This window comes from Rhinopithecus bieti, unplaced genomic scaffold (assembly GCF_001698545.2).
Source record: "Rhinopithecus bieti isolate Rb0 unplaced genomic scaffold, ASM169854v2 scaffold_64314, whole genome shotgun sequence".
NCBI lineage: Eukaryota > Metazoa > Chordata > Mammalia > Primates > Cercopithecidae > Rhinopithecus > Rhinopithecus bieti.
Window position 1 is genome coordinate 194,384 of NW_016824620.1, and position 23,093 is coordinate 217,476.

At 47.4% G+C, this 23,093-nt stretch overlaps 1 protein-coding gene across 1 annotated transcript in view; it reads left to right on the top strand.

The window, feature by feature from the left end:
- The window catches only part of STIMATE (STIM activating enhancer), a 64,154-nt gene that overhangs the window by 20,431 nt on the left and 20,630 nt on the right, over positions 1 to 23,093 (top strand). The gene's annotated exons all lie outside the window — the stretch shown is intronic.

Here is a 23,093-nt window from a genome sequence, read left to right on the forward strand (position 1 = left end):
AGTGAACTTCAATGACTATTCTCAATTTTAACTTGCATCAAGACTTGTTGACTTTTTATCACAAGCCTTGAAATTTTGGACTGTGTATATATTACAAATATAGACACTAGCCACCTTCAGTGTAGAATAACATTCTTGAATTGTTTTTCCACCCACAGTTGATCCTTGAACAGTGTGGGGGTTAGGGCAGTGAACACCCCACACAGTCGAAAATCCGCATGTAACTTCTGACTCCCCAAAAACTTAACTGCTAATAGCCTAGTGTTGACCAGAAGCCTGACCCAAAAACATAAACAGCCAGTTAACACATATTTCTATGTTATATGTATTATATACGGTATTCTTACAATAAAGTAAGCTAGAGAAAAGAAAATATTACTAAGAAATGTTACTAAGAAAAGTCATAAGGAAGAGAAAATATATTTGCTATTCATTAAATGGAAGTGGATTATCATGAAAACTTGTGTTCATGATGGTTTTCATCCTCCTGCTCTTCAAATTGAAAGCTGAGGAGGGGGAGGATGCAGGGTTGTTCTTGCCGTGTTGGGTGGCAGAGATGGGAGAAAATCCACGTATAAGTGGACCCATGCAGTTCGAACTGATGTTCTTTAAGGGCCAACTATAGATTTAAGTGTTCTAAGCTAATTCTCTATTAGAAGCCATTCTTGTTTTTCGATAACGCTGTCTGGGTTGCACATGAAGGCCCAAGTTTGACAAGCTTTGCGTTTTGTATCAAGGGACCAGGCTCCATCAGTCCTGATGCTGGTGCCTCACTGTTCAGTGGTGGGTGAGGGTCAGCAGTGGCCTGGGTTCTGATCCTGACCCTAGTGCTTGCTGCCTGTTGGACTTCAACAAGTTCCTTAACTGCTCTGAGCATCAGTTTTGTCATCTGAAAACTAGGATGATTCTATCCACCTCCTAAGGTTGAGTGAGGAATGATGGAATTAATTTAGCTTAAGTGCCCGGGGCCATCAGTATTGCTGATGTTGATAATACCTCATGTGATGAGAGTTTCTCAGATCTCCTCATGGGAACTCCGTTAAAAACCTTGCATACTGACTTTAGTGAGTGGAAGAGGCTGTCTCTGATGCTAAAGCAGTGTGCTGTTGGGGATCATGTCAGGTGAGCCTGTCCTTGCCAGCCACCCTCACACTACTTCTCCAGGTGAACTGGCTGCTCATGGGTACCTCTCAGTGCTCACAAGGGCTTCTGGATGAGGGAGGGGGCCGGCTGAGTGGCCCCTCCACCCCTGCCAGGGGAATGGCATTTGAAGTATCTGACCTACAGATGGCAAGAGGGCAGATGGAGTCATCTTTATGAATGAAACACACTGCATTGGGGGTTTCTCCTAGTGAGTTGAGTGACCCAGTTAAGTGAGTTGGCAACTTTGATGTCCTTTGGCTTTTGGACTTAACTCTTGGCAGGTGGACCCCAAGACTCCCACCCTTTCCTTCCAGATTCAAAGAGTGAAAACAACATCACAAGTACCCCTCTCCATATCTGTTACTCATTCTGTTCTCTGAGCAGCTAGAATGGTGTGGGAGCCTTGGGTTACAGGGACAGAAATCTAACCTGTGATTTGCTGTGTGACGGGGCCACTGTGTGATGGGGCCAGCAGGTATCTCCTCTGACTGTAGGAGGCAGAGAGGTAAGTGCCTGTGCTCCTTAAGCTGAGGATGAGCTTCTGTGGTGGGGCTGGCCAGGGCCTGCATGTGTTACCTCTGAGAAATGCGGACTCCACGGCCATGCCTTCTTCCGAGAATTTGACTAACCACAAGGTTGCAGTGAAAGTCAGCTCTTTGGGTAAAGAAAACTTTTTATAGTCAAGGTCCTCTTATCCAACACAAATTAGAACTAGTTGTTAATTTTGAAGAGGTAGTGAAACTGGGAAATACAAAAAAATAGAAACATACACAATGAACATTTTATTCCAGCTTATGCCTGTTAGCAGACAGGAGCACAAGGACCTCCCATCTACCAGAGATAACAGTGCAGCAGTGATCCTAGACCTCCTTGATGTGGATTCAGTGCGGACTAAAGTGGCGCATTTTCCATCTCTTGTGAGTTCTGCCTGCTGGAAGCTTTTAGAAGGAGATTTTTCTAAATGAGTTGGGTTTGAGGAAGGTTTTTAATTACCTAATGTGCAAAATTGTAATTTAGTCATTTTTAAATTATTGTTTGTAGCAGCAGAGACCTTTATTTTATTTTATTTTTTATTATTTTTTGAGACAGAATGTCCCTCTGTCACCCAGGCTGGAGTGCAGTGACACGATCTTGGCTCACTACTACCTCCACCCCCCAAGTTCAAGCAATTCTTGTGTCTCAGCCTCCCGAGTAGCTGGGATTATAGGCGTGTGCCACCACGCCCGGCTTATTTTTGTGTTTTTAGTAGAGATGGGGTTTCCCCATGTTGACCAGGCTGGTCTAAAACTCCTGACCTCAAGTGATCCGCCCGGCTCAGCCTCCCAAACTGCTGAGATTGCAGGTGTGAGCTACCACACCCGGCCTATTTTTTGTTGTTACTACAAAAGTAATACATGCTCAGGCTAGTTCAGCATACACAAATCAATAAACGTAATCCAGCATATAAGCAGAACCAAAGACAAAAACCACATGATTATCTCAATAGATGCAGAAAAGGCCTTTGATAAAATTCAACAGCTCTTCATGCTAAAAACTCTCAATAAATTTGGTATTGATGGAACGTATCTCAAAATAATAAGAGCTATTTATTGACAAACCCACAGCCAATATCATACTGAATGGGCAAAAGCTGGAAGCATTCCCTTTGAAAACTGGCACAAGACAGGGATGCCCTCTCTCACCACTCCTATTCAACATAGTGTTGGAAGTTCTGGCTAGGGCAGTCAGGCAAGAGAAATAAATAAGGGGTATTCAGTTAGGAAAAGAGGAAGTCAAATTGTCCATGTTTGCAGATGACATGATTGTATATTTAGAAAACCCCATCATCTCAGCCCAAAATCTCCTTAAGCTGATAAGCAACTTCAGCAAAGTATCAGGATACAAAATTAGTGTGCAAAAATCACAAGCATTCTTATATACCAGTAAGACAAACAGAGAGCCAAATCATGAATGAACTTCCATACACAATTGCTTCAAAGAGAATAAAATAGCTAGGAATCCAACTTGCAAGAGATGTAAAGGACCTCAAGGAGAACTACAAACCACTGCTCAGTGAAATAAAAGAGGACACAAACAAATGGAAGAACATACCATGCTCATGGATAGGAAGAATCAATATCGTGAAAATGGCCATACTGCCCAAGGTTATTTATAGATTCAATGCCATCCCCATCAAGCTACCAATGAGTTTCTTCACAGAATTGGAAAAAACTGCTTTAAAGTTCATATGGAACCAAAAAAGAGCCCGCATTGCCAAGACAATCCTAAGTCAAAAGGACAAAGCTGGAGGCGTCACGCTACCTGACTTCAAACTATACTACAAGGCTACAGTAACCAAAACAGCATGGTACTGGTACCAAAACAGAGATATAGACCAATGGAACAGAACAGAGTCCTCAGAAATAATACCACACATCTACAGCCATCTGATCTTTGACAAACCTGAGAGAAACAAGAAATGGGGAAAGGATTCCCTATTTAATAAATGGTGCTGGGAAAATTGGCTAGCCATAAGTAGAAAGCTGAAACTGGATCCTTTCCTTACTCCTTATACGAAGATTAATTCAAGATGGATTAGAGACTTAAATGTTAGACCTAATACCATAAAAACCCTAGAAGAAAATCTAGGTAGTACCATTCAGGACATAGGCATGGGCAAGGACTTCATGTCTAAAACACCAAAAGCAACGGCAGCAAAAGCCAAAATTGACAAATGGGATCTAATTAAACTAAAGAGCTTCTGCACAGCAAAAGAAACTACCATCAGAGTGAACAGGCAACCTACAGAATGGGAGAAAATTTTTGCAATCTACTCATCTGACAAAGGGCTAATATCCAGAATCTACAAAGAACTCAAACAAATTTACAAGAAAAAAACAAACAACCCCATCAAAAAGTGGGCAAAGGATATGAACAGACATTTCTCAAAAGAAGACATTCATACAGCCAACAGACACATGAAAAAATGCTCATCATCACTGGCCATCAGAGAAATGCAAATCAAAACCACAATGAGATACCATCTCACACCAGTTAGAATGGCAATCATTAAAAAGTCAGGAAACAACAGGTGCTGGAGAGGATGTGGAGAAATAGGAACACTTTTACACTGTTGGTGGGATTGTAAACTAGTTCAACCATTATGGAAAACAGTATGGCGATTCCTCAAGGATCTAGAACTAGAAGTACCATATGACCCAGCCATCCCATTACTGGGTATATACCCAAAGGATTATAAATCATGCTGCTATAAAGACACATGCACACGTATGTTTATTGTGGCACTATTCACAATAGCAAAGACTTGGAATCAACCCAAATGTCCATCAGTGACAGACTGGATTAAGAAAATGTGGCACATATACACCATGGAATACTATACAGCCATAAAAAAGGATGAGTTCATGTCCTTTGTAGGGACATGGATGCAGCTGGAAACCATCATTATCAGCAAACTTTCTCAAGAACAGAAAACCAAACACCACACGTTCTCACTCATAGGTGGGAATTGAATAATGAGATCACTTGGACATAGGAAGAGGAACATCACACACCAGGACCTATTATGGGGAGGGAGGAGGAATGGCATTGGGAGTTATAACTAATGTAAATGATGAGTTGATGGGTGCAACACACCAACATGGCACATGTATACATATGTACCCTAGAATTTAAAGTATAATAATAATAAAAAAAAAGAAACCTCACAGGCCGGGCGTGGTGGCTCAAGCCTGTAATCCCAGCACTTTGGGAGGCCGAGACGGGCGGATCATGAGGTCAGGAGATCGAGACCATCCTGGCTAACACGGTGAAACCCCATCTCTACTAAAAAATACAAAAAAAATTAGCCGGGCAAGGTGGCGGCGCCTGTAGTCCCAGCTACTCGGGAGGCTGAGGCAGGAGAATGGCGGAAACCCGGGAGGCGGAGCTTGCAGTGAGCTGAGATCCGGCCACTGCACTCTAGCCCAGGCAACAGAGCGAGACTCTGTCTCAAAAAAAAAAAAAAAAAACTCACCAAAAAAAAGTAATACATGCTCACTGTAAGCAACTAAAACATTATGAAAAGACATAGCATAAAAAGTGAAAGTTCACTGTAATTCCATCCTCTAGAGAGCTAACCATGGTTAATAGCTTATTGTATATGCCTCTGAATTTCTCTGTGTGTGTGTGTGTGTATCTTTTGTTGATGTATAAAAATAGGTTCACATTACACATTGACTGTTTTAATGATTTGCTTTTTCCCCTCATTTAGCATGAGGGTTTTTTCTATTTCAATGCAGATAGATCTACCTCACTTTTTAAATAGTTTTATTGAGGTATAATTTATGTGCCATAAAACTCATGTATTGTTAAGTATACTTCACAGTTGACTTCCATTGCATAATCACATATAATCAACCCTTTCCCTGTCAATGGACATTTAGCTGGTTTCTAAATCTTCCACTCTTAAAGACAATGCTGCAGTGAGTGCTCTTCTACACTGACTTGTGGACATTTGTGGAGGTGTAACTATAGAGGAAAAGCCTAGAAGTGGAGTTTCTGAGTCACAGTTCATAAACATTTAAAATTGTAGTAGATATTGCCAAAATACCTGACACAATTTTTCATGTGTTTTGTGGACTGGTGGAAAACACACATCTTTGCCCGCTATGAGATTAAATGAAATTCCTGAATGTATTTGTCCAGGGAATTGGGGTTAGCAGTGTAGTGGTGATGCATAGCAGGAGCAGATGCAGCATTTCTCTGAGTTCCTTAGCTGCCTAGGACACTGGCTCACAGGGTAGGGTCCTTCCAGGACAGCCCCATTATTCTTGGGGCTTCCATCAGTATTCAGGAAGAACGTACACTAACAATCAAGCCCTCATTAGCAAGTACTTACAGGTCCCCAGCGCCTCTTGGCTGGTAGGTCAAATTCTGCATCCTGGAAGCCTCATCCCTCCACTTCCTGCTCCACCCCCAGGGCTCTTGGAGCAGCAACTCTCACCCCTCTGCCTCTAATGTCTCTGGTTTCCAGAAGGCTCAGTTCACTGAGGCTACCCTTGGCACCAGTTTAATGACCTCTTCAACCTGGGTGGTTCTGGAGCCTAGGATTGCAAATCCACTTCCCGACGCTTACCAAGCAGTTGTACAACTCGCTTTTCTACCAGTGTTTAATTTAGAGTACCTATTTCCTAATATCCTCACCAAATGTTTTAACCTTTGCTAATCTGGGCAAAATCATTACTAACTTGCATTTTCAAAACTGCTATTATTAAGGCTGCGTATCTTCGTGTGTGTTTATCAGCCATTTGTATTTCTTTCTATCAAACAGAATCCCCCGTGGAACACACATACAGTGATAATACCCCCTTGCTCCTAGTGCCATCATTATCTTAGCAGATGACACCACAGCCCTGCTCCTGGGGGAAGCAGTGGTTTCAAGGAGGCCTGTGTTCAGAGAATTTAGCATATTTATTTACTAGACAATTTAGGGTGGTGGGGGGAGGATGTTGCTTTTTGTTTTTGTTATTTCTTTCTCAGCCTTCAGCCAAACCTCCATGGAGCAGGATTAAAGCTGGCTAATTTAGAACCTGGGCTTCATCTGGTTCAGAAAAAGTTAAGTCCTTACCAAAAAATGTTCATGAGCACTTAGACCAGATTATCAGCTTCTTGTTTTTAAGGTCAGATATGGTTGCCAGGTGCAGTGGCTCATGCCTGTAATCCCAGCACTTTGGGAGGCCAAGGCGGTTGGATCACTGGAGGTCAGGAGTTCGAGACCAGCCTGGCCAACATGGTGAAACCCCGTCTCTACTAAAAATACAAAAATTAGCTGAGTGTGTGGTGGGTGGTGCACACCAGCTACTCAGGAGGCTGAGGTAGGGGAATCTCTTGAACCCGGGAGGTGGAAGTTGCAGTGAGCCAAGATTGTGCCACTGCACTCCAGCCTGGACGACAGAGCGAGACTCTGTCTCAAAAAAAAAATTAAATTAAATTAAATTAAAATTAAAAATCAGGTCCGATATGGTGAGGGATCCCTTTCCGAGCCAGTTCATCCTGCCTTCCAGTTATTTACGAGGAAGAAAGGTTTGGAGTAGTTGGCCTCTGATAGTCTTGCGTACAACGTACATCATCCATAACCAAAGCGATTTAGTCCTTCCTGTTGTAGGACTAATAACTTGCAAACTCTGCTCCTGGGAGAACCCATCACAAAAATTTATGAAACATGTTGAATTGACAGTAAATGCCTGGACAGAACTCAATAAATATGGCTTAAAAGTGACAGACTGAATGAATTCCTTTGTTCAGCAAATACTGTTTAGCTACCTGTTGGGAGCCAGGCTCCCTCTAGGTGCTAGGAATACAGAGGTAAACAGAGCAGAAGGTCCCAGTCTTACAGAGCTTACTTTCTAGTAGGGAGAAGACAGCAGTAAGAAAACATAAGAATTTCTGAGATTAATGCTATGAAGAAAATCAACCAGGGAAGTGAGATTGAAGGATGGGACAAGGTGGGACAAGCACACCCATGGATGAGGCAGCAGGAGGAGGCTTCCTGAGAGCTGAGACAGGAACGAAAAGAAGCCAGCCACTTGGTGACCTGGAAGAAGAGTGTTCCAGACGGAAGGTGCTGCATGAACCAGAGGGGTGGGGGCGGGATGGAGCTTGTGGGTACTGCATCAAGAGAAGCCCCATGTGGCTGGAGTGAGTGAGGGAATATGGTTAGTATGGTTAGAGGAGTATGCGGCGCATAAGTCACGTGGGACACTGGCCAGAGAAGGAGCCTGCCATTTCTTCTATCTGCCGTGGAAAGGTGGCGGGGGGGGGGGGGGGCGGTGTTGTGTTTGTTTCAATTTTATGGAGGTATTATTTACATGAAGCAAATTGCACAGATCTTAAATGTGAAGTTGGACTTTTGGCGGATCTGTGTCATGGAAGTTTTGAGTAGAGGGTGACATAATTTTATTTATACTTTACAAAGACCCCACTGACAGCTGTGTGGAGGATGGATGGATGGGTTGGTGGATGGATGGATGGGTTGGTGGATGGATGAATGAGTGAGTGAGTAAGTGAGTGAGTGAGTGAGTGAATAATAGTCCCATCTTATTTCATAAAACATAATGAGGCTCTGAGGCTTCTGCTCTGAGCCTCTTTTATGGAAAAGAGTGACAGAAGGTGGCATTGGAAGCTGTCCCTGCTGCAGGGAGAGGCTAGAAGGTGGAGCAGGAGTGGGTTTGGAATCCAGGGTCGTGCGCTGGCTGACTTTCACAAAGATGGAGAGATGCCAGGGTTCTGCAGTCCCCCCCAGGTGCTCCCACACAGATGAGGTGCTTGCTGACTGTCATGAGCAGTCCGGCCTGGGTTCCACTCCCCAGCTGCACCCTGCCCCCAGCATCCTCTCTGCCCAGGGTGTGAGTCCTGTGGCCTTCTCAACAGGACAGGCCTGTGGATGTTCGTCCACGTGGTGTGATTCTTGAGGGTTGTTAAAAAGGTCCCTCTTCAGAGATAGCTTTTCCATCACCCTTTGTTTGGTACCTGAAATTCCAGCCTGAAAGTGTCTTGGTTTTGAGCATGTGAGACTGTCATGACTCACTATCCCATATGACAGGAGGTGGCGGTATTTGACTGAATTGCCTCCTAATGTAACGGTGAAGGGAGCAGGAGTAGGGTAGACAGGTGTGAAGGTTGCTGGGGAACTGGGCAAGATTCAGGACCTGAGGCACTCAGGTCCTGAGTGGGAAGCCTTGGGAGTGGTTTTGGAAGTGTCGAGAAGGTGCTGGAGGCTCCTTAGGCACCACCCCACCTTCCCCCAGTCCTTCCAGTGAGAAGGGACACAATTACTCAGAGCACCTTAGCGACCCCTGACCTCAGCACTCTGCTGAGGTGGTCTCCCATCATCAGCTAAGAGCATGGGATGTCCTGAGTCCTGCTCCCTGTCAGTCCTGCCGTATTTCCTGGGCACCTCCCAGGCCCCTGCCCTGCTGCTGGTGAGGTGGGAGGAGAGGACTCGCCTGCCCAGCCTGAGGAGCACCCGCCGGTCTGCCTCCTGTGGGGCCACTCTGCCTCCTGTGTGGCCGCCCTGCCTGCGCAGCGGGGCACTGTGCATTCACTTCGCATGGAGTCACTAGTGTCCTCGCCCTGGGCAGAGGGTGGCAGGCCTAGAACTTGAGACCTCGTGTTTCTCTCCTGTGGGCCCAGGTTGTCCCTGTTGCCACTCTTGTCTGCTCACCTCCCAGCACCAGCATTCAGCCTTTGGGTTGACAGAGGCCGACCAGTCTGGGGTAGCTTGATATCTCTTGGGTCTGTTCCCACGTGGGAAGCGCAGGCCAGATATGGAACCACAACCGCCAGATATGGATACAACAACTAGGGATCGTGGTTGTTTTCAGATGACATTTTAAAGAACCTTTCTCTTTCCCTGGTTTCCAAACTTACTGCAATGGTTTATAATTTAAAAGAAAAAAAGAGGCCAGATGCGGTGGCTCACGCCTGTAATCCCAGCACTTCAGGAGGCCGAGGTGGGTGGATCACCTGAGGTCGGGAGTTAAAGACCAGCCTGGCCAACATGGCAAAACCCCGTCTTTACAAAAATACAAACATGAACCGGGCATGATGCCGGGTGCCTGTAATCCCAGCTGCTCAGGAGGCTGAGGCGGGAGAATTGTGCGGAGCGAGACTCCATCTCAAAAAAAAAAGAAAAAAGAAAAGAAAAGATGCTTAGGGAGGCCCTAGAGCCACAAATTATAACCAGATGTGTGCTTTCTTGTTTCCTGCAGGTGGACTTTGTGCTTAAAGATTTACTCTTCCTCCAGCAGTTCCTCCAGCTGCTGCTTCTTGCTAGCATGTGCATGGTGCTTGCCAAGTACAAAGCATGGCTCTAATACTCTTAAGTATATTGTTTTATTAATACTCCTGTGAGCTGTGTTCCCTAATTTCTTCCATTTTACAGAGTCCAGTTGAACCCCAGAGACATTAAGCAAGTCTCCCTGGTCCCACAGTCGGTGCTAAAGCCAGGTTTTAAACCCAGAGCTGATACTCGCAAACACTAAGCTCTGCCACCTTTGACTTGTGATGGGGCACCAGTATGTTCTGTTCTGTTTGTTCAGTTTACTAGTTAAGTGTCTACTTTATTCCAGGCACTGGACTGGGTGCCAAGGGTATAAATATGAATAAGAGACGGTCTCTATAGCCCTCCTTAACTCATTGTCTAGTGAAAAACAGGCAGATACTTAGTATTGCATATGAAGTGTTGTCCAAAGATGTGCATGAGACTTTGGGGACCCAGGAGAAGGGAGGGCACTTGGTTCAATTTCAGGGAGCTAAGCAAGATGTCTTAGAGCAATGGGAACTATCTGGAAGAATGTCTAAGACCTATCCAAGAGAAGAAATGGAGGGCCCCTCCCACGCCAAGGGGGCAGTATGAGTGACAGCACTAAGGTGGGAGATGCCAGGCCATAGGGGCCCTTTTTTACCAACTTACAAAGCCTGTATTATGTTCTCCGATGATGGGGATGTGGAACTGGCACTGGAGGGTTTTAGGCCAGGAGCAGCGTGGTCGGTTCACTCTGGTCCAGTGTCAGGGTGGATTCAGGGGAGGGGACTGGAGTCAGGAGGACTTGCTAAGGCAAAGGGATGGCCTTGATTCTGGGAGATTTTTGAGCACCAGACCAGCACCTTTTCTGCCAACTTGAGGGATCTGTTGGATGATTTCTCACTGGATGATTGTAGTCAGTTTTGAAATCCCCTCAAGATGGCAGGAAAAATGTGGGCTTTGGATTCGGGTAGACTTAGATGCAACTCTTCGTGGTGCCATTTTGGCAATGGCAGATCCCATGACCTTATCTGTAAAATAGAGATGATACTTTGCCAGGTTGTCAGAAAAATTAGAAGCAATGATACAACGTTCCTGAGGTGTGGCCAGGTGCATTGGCTTACACCTATAATCTCAGCACTTTGGGAGGCTGAGGCAGGCGGATCACTTGAGGTCAGGAATTCGAGACTATCCTGGCCAAGATGGTGAAACCCCGTCTACTAAAAATACAGAATTAGCCTGGTGTGGTGGTGCGTGCCTGTAATCCCAGCTACTCGGGAGGCTGAGCAGGAGAATCACGTGACCCCTGGAGGCAGAGGTTTCAGTGAGCCAAGATCTTGCCACTGCACTCCACCCTGAGTGACAAGAGCGAAACTCTGTCTCAAAAAATAAAATAATAAAGTTCCTGACGTGAGGACTCAATAGATGCTGACAGCATGACAGCCACAGCGGCAGCTGCTCTTCACCCCACGGTGAACCCATGAAGTGGACAACTGAAGAAACAGACTGTGAAAAGTTAAGTGACTGGCTTAACATCATCAAATTGTGGATAAAGCTGTAACTAGATTTCAAGCTATTCCCGACTTGACTGTCTTTTTAGTTCCCTGCCATAAGAATCACCAGGACCTCCATTTCTCCTTAAAAAGTGGCCCAACCTGGATTTAGAGTTCTCCTAGGGTGGAACTGAGTCACATGGCCACACCAGCAGCAGGGGAGGCTGGGAAATGTAGTCTTTAAATTGCCTGACCAAGGGGCTTCTCTTAGTAAGGAAGAGTGAGAGGATGGATTTGGGGAAGCAGCCAGCAGTCTACCTCAGTGACTTCTGGGGACTTTTTCCCTGGGCGTCTCTGGGTTTTTAGCACTACTACGGGGCATTGAGGAGGTTTGAGATGGGGCTTGGTTGTTGGGATGTTCGTTTATCACTTAGGGAAGGTGCTGAAACACTTCTGGGCTTTGCCTTTACTGCTCGTTTCCTCCAGCAGATAGATTTGCTCACCCCTCAGGACAGTTTCTGCCCTTTGGAGCATTGGAGACCTGGTCAAGAATTGTGGAGAGGGGCCTTGGGCTCCGTAGGACCAGCCAGGCATGGCTCAAGGTCACTGGCCTGACCAGTGCTGGTTAGAGAAAGGCTTGGCCCAGGCGACTTGGCTTTCTTTGCGGCTCCTCTGCTAACTGCTGGGGTGATTCTGGACAAGTCAATTCTTCCCCTACCATTTTCTACACCCTACACTGGAGGGGTTGGACACTCAAGGACCCTTCTGGCTCTGAATGGGAGTCACACTGCCTAGTTTATGAGCTGATATTCAGCTGGAGGTGGCACTGCTTGCCACTTGCCCAGGGGAAGAGTCCGCTGCCTCAGCACTCGCCTGTGTTGCAGGAGGCACTGGCCTGTGAGACGGCTTGAGAAACAAGGCCATCAGAGAGTGGTCCTGTTCAGCAGCATGCCACGGGGCAGAGGACTCCAAAACTGTGGATGTGTTTCTGCCTCCAGATCATTGGAAGAGGAGAGTATTTTTCCCCAGGGATGAACAAGAAAGCACACAGGCTTATGGCGTATGAGCTCATGGCTTCCAGAGCACCCCATTCCCGAGACTTGGGAAACCTGCTCACACACTGAGGTCCAACGTCTCACACAAGGACCAGCGGTTTTGTGTCCCAGCAGAGCCTGTGACTGACTTCCTGCTGTCTGTGAGGGAGAGTGATCCAAAGCATCTTACATGTCTACTTTTGGAAAGTCAGAAGCTAAAATGGCCACTGGGAGGCCTGTGATGACCCTCCTGCTTTAAGGTTACACTGTAGATGTAACAATACAAATATTTAACTGAATTGCCTTGGTGGATTTTCATGGCAGAGAGCAGCTTTGTGCCAAGAGCCCTGCCAGGTTCATGAGCCTCTTCCTGTTCTGTATCCTCAGCAAGGGGTGATTTTCCACCCATGTTGTGCTGGTCTGAAAAATGCCATCTGGTAAGAGGGATGCAAGGGACTGTACCACCTGGTAGCCAGGGCTGCAGCCGGGAAACCCTGGCTTCCCCGTCTTAGGCAGCCACATGCCTTTCCCTGCACCTGACAGGAGCCCACCACATTCCTCCTATCCCTGCATCTCATCTCTTGGGCTGCGCCTCGTGTTGACCAGACAGCTCCCTTAAATTGTGTGTTTAATCTCAAGACAGTTGTGCTTTTTGACTCAGTTTCTAAACAGGGCTGCAGCTGCCACCTGGAAATTATATCCCTTCCACCGCTTGTGTTTTTTGACTTGATACTCTACCACTCTGTGACATAAAGTGTAAAATTCCAACTTCCTTCTGCCAGTCAGTGGGTCCATGTGGAGGGCCAGCCCGGACTGGGCTCCGAGGAAGATGGTGGAGCTGGGTGCCTGGTCCCCGCCCTCCACATGCTGAGTGGAAAACCAAACAACATAGCGTTAAGCTGGGTGCTGTGTGAAGTAGACAAGTAGAATTGAGTCATCCATAATTGCCGTCCTATTGTGTGGCACCAGTAGCACTGCCCAAACTTCTGGGAGAGTGAGCACCATACCCTGGTATCCTCAGGGGAGGACGTGAGCATGGGGAAAAGGAGGGGCTCTGGGCTCATGTCTGAGAGGTGAGATCGGGTGAGACTGGGAGCCCTGCCAGCCCACTCAAGGCAGTAGACGGTGTCAAGCCCAGCAGGTGCCCCAGCACCCAAGCGACCTGATGGGTGCATGCTGCAGCCGTGCTGAGACAGCCTTTTTAGCAATCAAACTGTCAGAGTGAGAAGGTTTGCTAGTATACCATGCTGGCAAGAATGTGGTTACTTGTGCTATTAGTGGGAGTGTGAGTTGGCACAGCCTCTGTGGAGAGCAGCGCCACAGAATAAGCTGCACATAGCTTTTGATGTAGCAGGTGTGCCTCTAGGAATCTTCCCTTCAGATATGGGCCCACACAGGCAGAGATAGTACATGGCAGGGACATTCATGGCAGCAGCTCATAGAGTAAATGAGATCACGCAGCCACACCATGGAATGCCATGTAGCCTCTAATGAAAGAAATTGGAGCCATGTGTACAGTAGGTGAGAGCAGGGCAGGTTAGCGTGTAAAGCATGTGAAGGCTTGTCCCCCCACACACACAGACCCGTGCATCTGTGTGGTTTTCCAGCATGTCTTTGAAAGGATATGTAAGGTCTGGGGGACACCGTTTGGCCCTGAGAAGCGAAACAGAGGGACTGAGGATGTCAGCCAGAAGGGAGACTTTTCACTGATTGTATTTTGTACTGATATGGTTTGGCTCTGTGTCGCCACCCAGATCTCACCTTGAATTGTACTCCCATAATTCCCACGTGTTATGGGAGGGACCTGATGGGAGATAATTTGAATCATGGAGTCAGTTTCCCCCACATTGTTCTTGTGGTAGTGAATAAGTCTCATGAGATCTGATGGGTTTATCAGGGGTTTCTGCTTTTGCATCTTCCTCATGTTTTCTTGCCACTGCCATATAAGGATTGCCTTTTGCCTCCCGCCATGAATCTGAGGCCTCCCCAGCCATGTGGAACTGTAAGTCCAATTAAACCTCTTTTTCTTCCCAGTCTTGGATATGTCTTTATCAACAGCAGACTAATACAGTAAATTGGTACCAGTAGAGTGGGGCATTGCTGAAAAGATACCCGAAAATGTGGAAGCAACTTTGGAACTGGGTATCAGGCAGAGGTTGGAACAGTTTGAAGGGGGCAGAAGACGACAGGAAAATGTGGAACTCTCTAGAGACTTGTTGAATGGCGGCTGGGCACCTTGACTCACACCTGTAATCCCAGCACTTTAGGAGGCCAGGGTGGGTGGATCACGAGGTCAGGTGTTCAAGACCAGCCTGGCCAAGATCATAAAACCCTGTCTCTACTAAAAATACAAAAATTAGCTGGGCGTGGTGGCGGGTGCCTGTAATCTCAGTTACTCAGGAAGCTGAGGCAGGAGAATTGCTTGAACCCGGGAGGCAGAGGTTGCAGTGAGCCAAGATCACGCCACTGTACTCTAGCCTGGGTGACAGAGTGAGACTCCATCTCAAAAAAAAGAAAGAGATTGTTGAATGGCTTTGCCCAAAATGCTGATAGTGATATGGACAAGGTCCAGGCTGAGGTGGTCTCAGATGGAGATGAGGAACTTATTGGGAACTGAAGCAAAGGTGATTCTTGTTATGTTTTAGCAAAGAGACTGATGGCACTTTGCCCTGGCCCTAGAGATTTATGGAACTTTGAACTTGAGAGATATGATTTAGGGTATCTGGAGGAAGAAATTTCTAAGCAGCAAAGCATTCAATAGGTGACTTGGATGTGTTAAAGGCATTCAGTCTTGTAAGGGAAGCAGAGCATAAAAGTTTGGAAAATTTGCAGCCTGACAATGTGATAGAAAAGAAAAACCTATTTTCTGAGAGGAAATAAAAGCCGGCTGCAGAAATTTGCATAAGTAACAAGGAGCCAAATTTAATCCCCAAGATCTTGGGGAAAATGTCTCCAGAACATGTCAGAGGTCTTCACAGCAGCACCTCCCATCACAGGCCTAGGAGAAAATGGTTTCGTGGGCCAGGTCCCTGTGCTATGTGCAGCCTAGGAACTTGGTACCCTGCATCCCAGCCACTCCAGCCATGGCTGAAAGGGGTCAATGTAGAGCTCAGGCTGTGGCTTCAGAGGGTACAAGCTCCAAAGTTTGGCCACTTCCACATGATGTTGAGCCTGCAAGTGCACAGAAGTCAAGAATTGGGGTTTGGGAACCTCCGCCTAGATTTCAGAACATGTATGGAAATGTCTGGATGCCCAGGCAGAAGTTTGCTGCAGGTGCAGGGCTCTCATGGAGAACCTCTGCTAGGGCAGTGTGGAAGGGAAATGTAAGGTCGGAGCTCCCACACAGAGTCCCCACTGGGGTACCGTTTAGTGGAGCTGTGAGAAGAGGGCTGCTGTCCTCTAGACCCCAGAATGGTAGATCCACCAACAGCTTGCACTGTTAGCCTGGAAAAGCTGCAGACACTCAGCGCCAGTCCATCAAAGCAGCCAGGAGGGAGGCCATACCTTGCAAAGCCACAGCGGTGGAGCTGCCCAAGACTGTGGGAACCCACCTCTTGAATCAGCATGACCTGGATGTGAGACCTAGAATCAAAGGAGATCATTTTGAAGCTTTAAAATTTGACTGCCCAGCTGGATTTCAGACTTGCATGGGCCCTGAAACCACTTTGTTTTGGCCAATTTCTCCCTTTTGGAATGGCTGTGTTTACCCAATACCTGTGCCCCTGTTGTATCTAGGAAGTAATTAGCTTGCTTTTGCTTTTACAGGCTCATAGGTGGAAGGAATTTGCCTTGTCTCAGATGAGATTTTGGACTATGGACTTTTAGGTTAATGCCAAAATGAGTTAAGACTTTGGGGGACTGTTAGGATGGCGTGATTGATTTTGAAATGTGAGGACATGAGATTTGAAGGGCCAGGGGCAGAATGATACGGTTTGGCTCTGTGTCCCCACCCAAATCTCACCTTGAATTGTACTCCCGTAATTCCCACGTGTTGTGGGAGGGACCTGGTGGGAGATAATTTGAATCATGGGGGTGGTTTCCCCCATACTGTTCTTGTGGCAGTGAATACGTCTCAGAAGATCTGATTATTTTATCAGAGGTTTCCACTTTTTTGTCTTCCTCATTTTCTCTTGCCACCTCCATTTAAGAAGTGCCTTTTGCCTCCCGCCATGATTCTGAAGCCTCCCCAGCCATCTGGAACTGTAAGTCCAATTAAATCTCTTTTTCTTCCCAGTCTCAGGTATGTCTTTATCAGCAGTGGAGTAATACATGTACTCTTTGAATTTCTTTTAAAGAAAAAGAGAAAAGAATCTTTATTAGTTTACTGGAGATGCCATAACAAATAATCACAGACTTCTTGGCCTAAAACAGCAGATATGTATTCTCACTGTTCTGAGGCCCCGAGTCCAGAGTCAAGTTGTGAGCTGGGCCACGTTCCCTCCAACACCTCTAGGAGAGGACCCTTTTTTGCTTCTTCCAGCTTCTGGTGGCTCCAGGATTCCTTGGTGTGTGGCTGTATAACTCTGTTCTCTGCTTCCATCTTCACAGGTCCTTCTTCTCTTCCCCCTCTGTCTGTACTCCTCCATCTCTCATAAGGATACTTGTAATTGGATTTAGAGCCCACCTGGTTAGTCCAGAATGATCTCATCTCATGATCTTTAACTAACATCTGCCAAGACCTTTTCTCCAAATAAGGTTGCACTTGCAGGTATTGGAGGTTATGAGACATACCATGTGGGGCACCACCATTCAGCCACTATCATTGCCAACTAGATTTTGAGGGGAAAACTCACCTATATGCTCCTTATACTTAAATATAAAATTGAAGGAAGAGAGATTGAAAAAAATACCATACAACACTACTAAAAGAATATACTCTTTTGAATTTTATATACTCTCCATATATTCACCTTTTCCAAAAGATGTATTTTAATTCTAAGATGAGGCAAGTTTTTAGGCAAGTTGGATGGTACACAGCATAACTAGACTGAAAGCCCCTTGAAGGCAAGGACCATGTGTGTATTGTCCATTACTGTATCCCCAGCACAGAGTAAGTGCTCAGTGCTGGTGGAGTGGATAGGTGGGTGGATAGGAAAGGTTGTTGAAGAGATCGGGGCAGGGAAGCCTGTTAGGAGGCAGTCTCATCAGCACAGGAAAGCAGTCCTAAGGGGCTGGGCTAGCTTGCTGGTAGAAATGGTGAAAGGGGCCTATCCAAAGACTCTTCAGTTGCAACTTGGCAGGGGAGATTGACAGCTGAGTGGGAAGGAGGAAGGAGAGTAAGGAGCCCCAGGGAGAGGACACTTCCATTCTATGCAGAAATGGCAGAGCTGGGCAGGACTAGCAGGGTGGGCAGGAGACAACTTGGCTGTGAGGGACCCAGCTGACTGGGCCAGCCTGCAGTTGGAGCATCACTGGGAGGCCAGGGCTGGAGGTGGAGGCTGGCAGGCCCTCAGTGTAGAAGTCCTGAGAGGGGAACTTCTCCCCAGGAGTCAAGAGGAAGAAAGGGAGGCTATGGAGGGAGAACAGAACCATGGGAGATAGAGGAGAACACTCAGAGCATTGGGAGATGGCAGGAAGGTGAGCAGGGTTGGGGAATCATAGGATCCTCCTAGGATTAGGCCCCTTTGCTGCCTGGGGGGCCAAAGGAGGGCTTGGTATGGAGGGGTTGCAGCTGGCCGACCCAAGGTCTCACGTTTCGCAGAAACCAGGACAGGGGTGGCTTAGCCCCGGGAGTGGGGAAAACGGATACAGAGAGAAGGAGAAGGACGACAGGGTGCAGGGTGGGGACTCCACGGTGAGGCATGCTCTGCTGAGCACATGTTCATTACTGACGTGTCCATCTGTCTTCTCGTTTAATCCTGGAGACAACCTGCCTGGCAGATCATAGCAGTCCCTACCTCCCCCTTGTTTGTGATATACAGAAGTCACATAGCTAGATAGTAGCAGAGACAGGATTCAAAGCCACATCTGTCTGACTGTGCCCCAGCTGTTGACCACTCCTCCTTTTCAGGGCTAATGAGACCCATGCCTATCTTCAGGACACCTGTACACAAAAGGCCGCGAGTCTGCTTAGGAGCCTGCTGTGGCTTGGGGACAATTGGTGCACCTCATCACAAAAGCAACGGAATGGGACCTGTGTGCAGAGGCAGTGCCACTGAGTGCTGCAGGCCTCAGTCTCCACCTCCCCCTCCTCCCCTTTCTTTGCTCATTAAGGCTCTTTCAGGCACCACTGTATCAGCCTTGGCTTCCAGCTCTGTGGTCGGGAGCCTGACCTGCGCTTGAGGTGTGGCTGCTCCCTTCCACCAGCCTCCACCTCAGGGGAATGTGGGGATGAGGATGTGTTAGAAAGGGTGGCTTATGCTTTTCTGGCTCTGGCTGCCTCTGAGCGAGTCCCCTCCATCCTGCAAAACACCACTGATTAAGAAAGGTCTGTGGTCCTAGGACCCTGCCTGAGCCACTCTAAGCATGGTGTGGCTTCTGCAGGAGCAGCTGCCAGGCCCACACAGGGTGCAACTGTTTCCATGGGACAGGGTGCCTGGCTCACTGTCTGTGAGGAACACAAAGACCCGTCCTTGTTTGTTACCTGCAGATAAGTCCCCCTGCCACCACGTGGAACAGTGTGAACTCCCACCTCCCGAGTCAGCCCCAGCCATCCTTTCTTCCACATCCCATATCCACCGTCAGCAGAGCCTTCAGCTCAATGTTTAAGACCCAACTGGAATCTGACCTCTTCTCCCCTCTCCTGTTGCCCCGGTCAGTGCCAGCATGTGGTCCTGGTTACTGCGGGGGATGGATGGGGGCGGGTAGTTGTCTCTAGTGGGCTCCCTGCTGCCACCCCGTTCCTGTGGGCTGTTCTCGGCACAGCAACCTAAGGGAGCCTGTTGGACTGTGGCTGCAGCTGCCTGGCCACCACACACAGGCCCAGGTGGAGCTCTTCGCCTGGGCTCTGGGCACAGGTCCAGCTGCCTCTCCCGCATGCCCTGCTGCTCGGCCTGCTGGCCTCCAGCCCTCTGCTTGGACAGCTCATCCCGAGACCCTCGTGACTTAGCCTTTTCCTTCCTCCGGCCTGGGCTCTCCTTCATACCTCCTCACCGACAGTCCAGACCCCACGTGCCAGCCCTCTTCTCTCCTCACCTGCCTCTGTGTTTACCTACACACTTGGCACTGTCTGCCATGTTCCATATGTTGTTCCTCTCCCCACTAGGATGTGATGAAGGCAAGGGTTTTGTGTATTTCATCTCCTGCTGAATGGGGCTTGTTACATAGCAGGTCCCTCAATAACACATGACGGTAGATGAATGAATTTTTCTGTTTTTTTTTTTTTTTTTACCCCCTGTACCAAATTTGATTTGGAGACGCTCTCTTAGTATTTCCTCTTCCTTTAAAAAAAAAAAGACTCTGGACTGTTCTAGGGAAAGGGGATAGGAGGTAGAGAGGAAGGAGGCAGGAGCCACACTTCTGCTCTGATTCAGAAGAATCAATTCCATTCTGAACTTGATCAAAAGTGCTGCTATATGTGGCTGTCGCAGGGCACCCACGGGCACAGGCACAACATTCTCCTCCATTCCTTGTCTGAAGCCCAGCTGTAGGTCACACTGATTCTCCCACATCCCACTTTGCTACATCGCCTCAAATCTCTGAGATAAGTTTGTCTTTTCTTTTGTAAATTCTGAAATTCAAGCAATGTGAATTCCTTGATCCATAATTCCTTTAATCAAAAGTAGCCCTTGGATTTCTTTTTTTTTTTTTGAATCAGGGTCTCACTTTGTTCCCCAGGGTAGAGTGCAGTGGCACTCTTGAGCTTAACCTCTTGAGCTTAAGTAATCCCTTCCCGCCTCAGCCTCCCAAGTAGCTGGGACTTCGGGTGCTCCACCAGTTCTCCCAACTCAGCCTCCCCAAGTAGCTAGGACCACAGCCATGCGTCAAGACACTTAGCTAATTTTGTTTTTTGTAGAGATGGAGTCTCATGGTGTTGCCCAGGCTGGTCTCAAAATCCTGGGCTCAAGCAATCCCCTCCCTAAGTCTGGATTGCAGGTGTGAGCCACTGCACCCAGCCTATTTGACCTTTGAGTGGTTACACCAGTTCATTCTTCTGGGATGTTTTTCCCCAAACTTTTTATTTCAAAAAATATTAAACTTACAGAAAAGCCTAAACAATAGTGTAGTGAATAGCCAAATAGCTTTCACCTAGGTTCACCTAGTGTTGTAATGCTACATGTTTTCATTTGCTCAGGCTGCCATAACCAAATATCACAGACTGGGTGGCTTAAACAGTAGGCACTTATTTTCTCACGGTTCTGGAAGTCGAAAGTCCACCATGAAGGTGTCAGCAGGCTGGGTTTCCTCCAAGGCCTCTCTCCTTGGCTGGCAGATGGCCATCTTCTCAGTGTTCTCACATGGTCTTTTCTTGGTGCACTCACACATCTGTGTCCTAATCTCCTCCTCTTGTAAGGATACCAGTCATATTGGATTAGGGCCCCCACATGCTCCATTAAACCTTAATTACCCCTTTAAAGGCCCGGTCTCCACATAGTCATGCTCTGAGGTGCTGTGGGTTTGGACTTCAACAGACGACTTCGGAGGAGGTGGCACAGTTCATCCTTTAATACCACATTTGCTTCTCTTTCCGTGTGTGTGTGTGTGTGTGTATATATATGATGTTAATATAGTATAATTATAGCAGATTTATTATATAATTTGTTGTATTATTCATAATTGTAAAACCATTATGTATAATTATAATGTATAATATATTCCCCCAAACCACTCAGAAGTAAATTGCAGCCACTGTGTTACTTCGGCGTGCGTCTCCTAGGAACAAGGACATGCTCCTCAGGATATATTTGATGTCCTTTATTTTACAGTGATGGGGACAGATTCCCCTGAAGCAGAAGGAGAAATGAGCATGCAGTGGCTCTGGCCCTGACTGGGGGCATTCCCTCTGGATGGTTTTGTCCTGGCCTAGTTTTCTCCTGTCTCCTTCCTGAGTTCCAGCCCCCGAGTGAGACCTGGCGTGCCGAGTGAGAAGGGGCCTCCTGCTTCCAAGAGCTGTTGAGGCGAGCAGAACCCCTTGGCCTGGACACCAGATTCTCTGGCATTGGTGAGGTTTAGGATCTCTGATGTGTTGATGAGATGACAGACCTCCTCACAACTTCACCTGCTTGTTGGTCTCTCTATCAACATGTCTCTCTAAACAGACTTGTTACTGCAATTCTTTGTATAGGCAGTTCTAGCCTGGCAAATGCAGACTGCCTGTGTTTATTCAGAGAGTAGGGTTTACTGTCTTGGCTACCATTTTCTCCTTCCCTGTCTCCCTTCTTCTCCTGCTCCCTCGCTGGCAGCTCGGGACTCTGACGGAAGTAGGTTCTTGCCCACCACCAGGAGTAACGAGGCATCTTCTGTGGGCTTGGGTCAGCGTCTGTTTCTTCCACAGTACTTTTCTGTGGGAAAATATCACATAGGCAGCACTTTCAGTGTTTCTTTTAGTAGATAGAATCATTGTGAAGTACTTGCCTAGCACTTCAATGGAGGATGCGTAGCTTCAAAACTTTTCATTTCCTCTTGTTCAGGCTGTCGTGTCTACAGACCCAAGGTTCAAACGTAAATTGGGCGAGTTCTTCACTATCCAAGATCAATCAGATTGTTGCTGAATGTGCCCAGACATCCACTGTCTACTCAATTAACAGAGCCTCTTTTCTCTTCTCTTCTCTTCTTGTCTCTTTTCTTTTTTTTTTTTTTTTTGAGCTAGAGTCTCGCTCTGTTGCCCAGACTGGAATGTAGTGGTGCAGTCTTGGCTCACTGCAGCCTCAACCTCCTGGGCTCGAGTGATCCTCCCACCTCAGCTGCTGCAGTAGCCAGAATCAGAGGTGTGTGCCACCACACATGGCTACTTTTTAAAAAATATTTTGTAGAGACGTGATCTCACTCAGTTACACAGGCTGGTCTCGAACTCCCGGGCTCAAGAGATTCTCACACCTCAGCTTCGCAAAGTGCTGGGATTACAGGCATGAGCCACCACTCCTGGCCATAGAACTACCTTTCTAAAACTTAGTCCCAACATGTCTTTGACTCTGCTTAGAATTCTTCCCTGGCTTTTCCTTTCCTACAGGATTCATTCCAGTTTCCTTGGCCAAGCATTCAAGATTGTCCCTCTTGGCCGCGGCGCGTGGCTCACTCCCTGTAAATCCCAGCAAACTTCCTGGGAGGCCGAAGACCCGGGCCGGATCACGAGGGTCACGGGAGAATCGAGACCGATCCTGCGGCTAATACCGGCTGAAAACCCTGTTCTCTACTTAAAAATAGCAAAAAACTAGCCCGGCGCCCGACCCGAGGCGGGCGCCACTGTAGTCCCTAGCTACTCGGGAAGGCTGAGGCAGGACAGCACATGGCGTAAACCGGCGAGGGCGGAGCTCTGCAGTGATGCTGAGAATCCGGCCAACTGCCAACTCCAGCCTGGGTGGACACGAGCAAGACTCCGTCAATCAAACAAAAAAAAAAAAAAAAAAAAAAGATTGTCCCTCTTTTGGCCCCTGCTCAATTTGTCACCCTGTTACCTGCTGCTCCCCCGGGAGGTTCCCTTGTTACTGTATTGAAGCCAAATTAAATGAGGCCAGACACACTCTGCCATGCTTCGTCCCT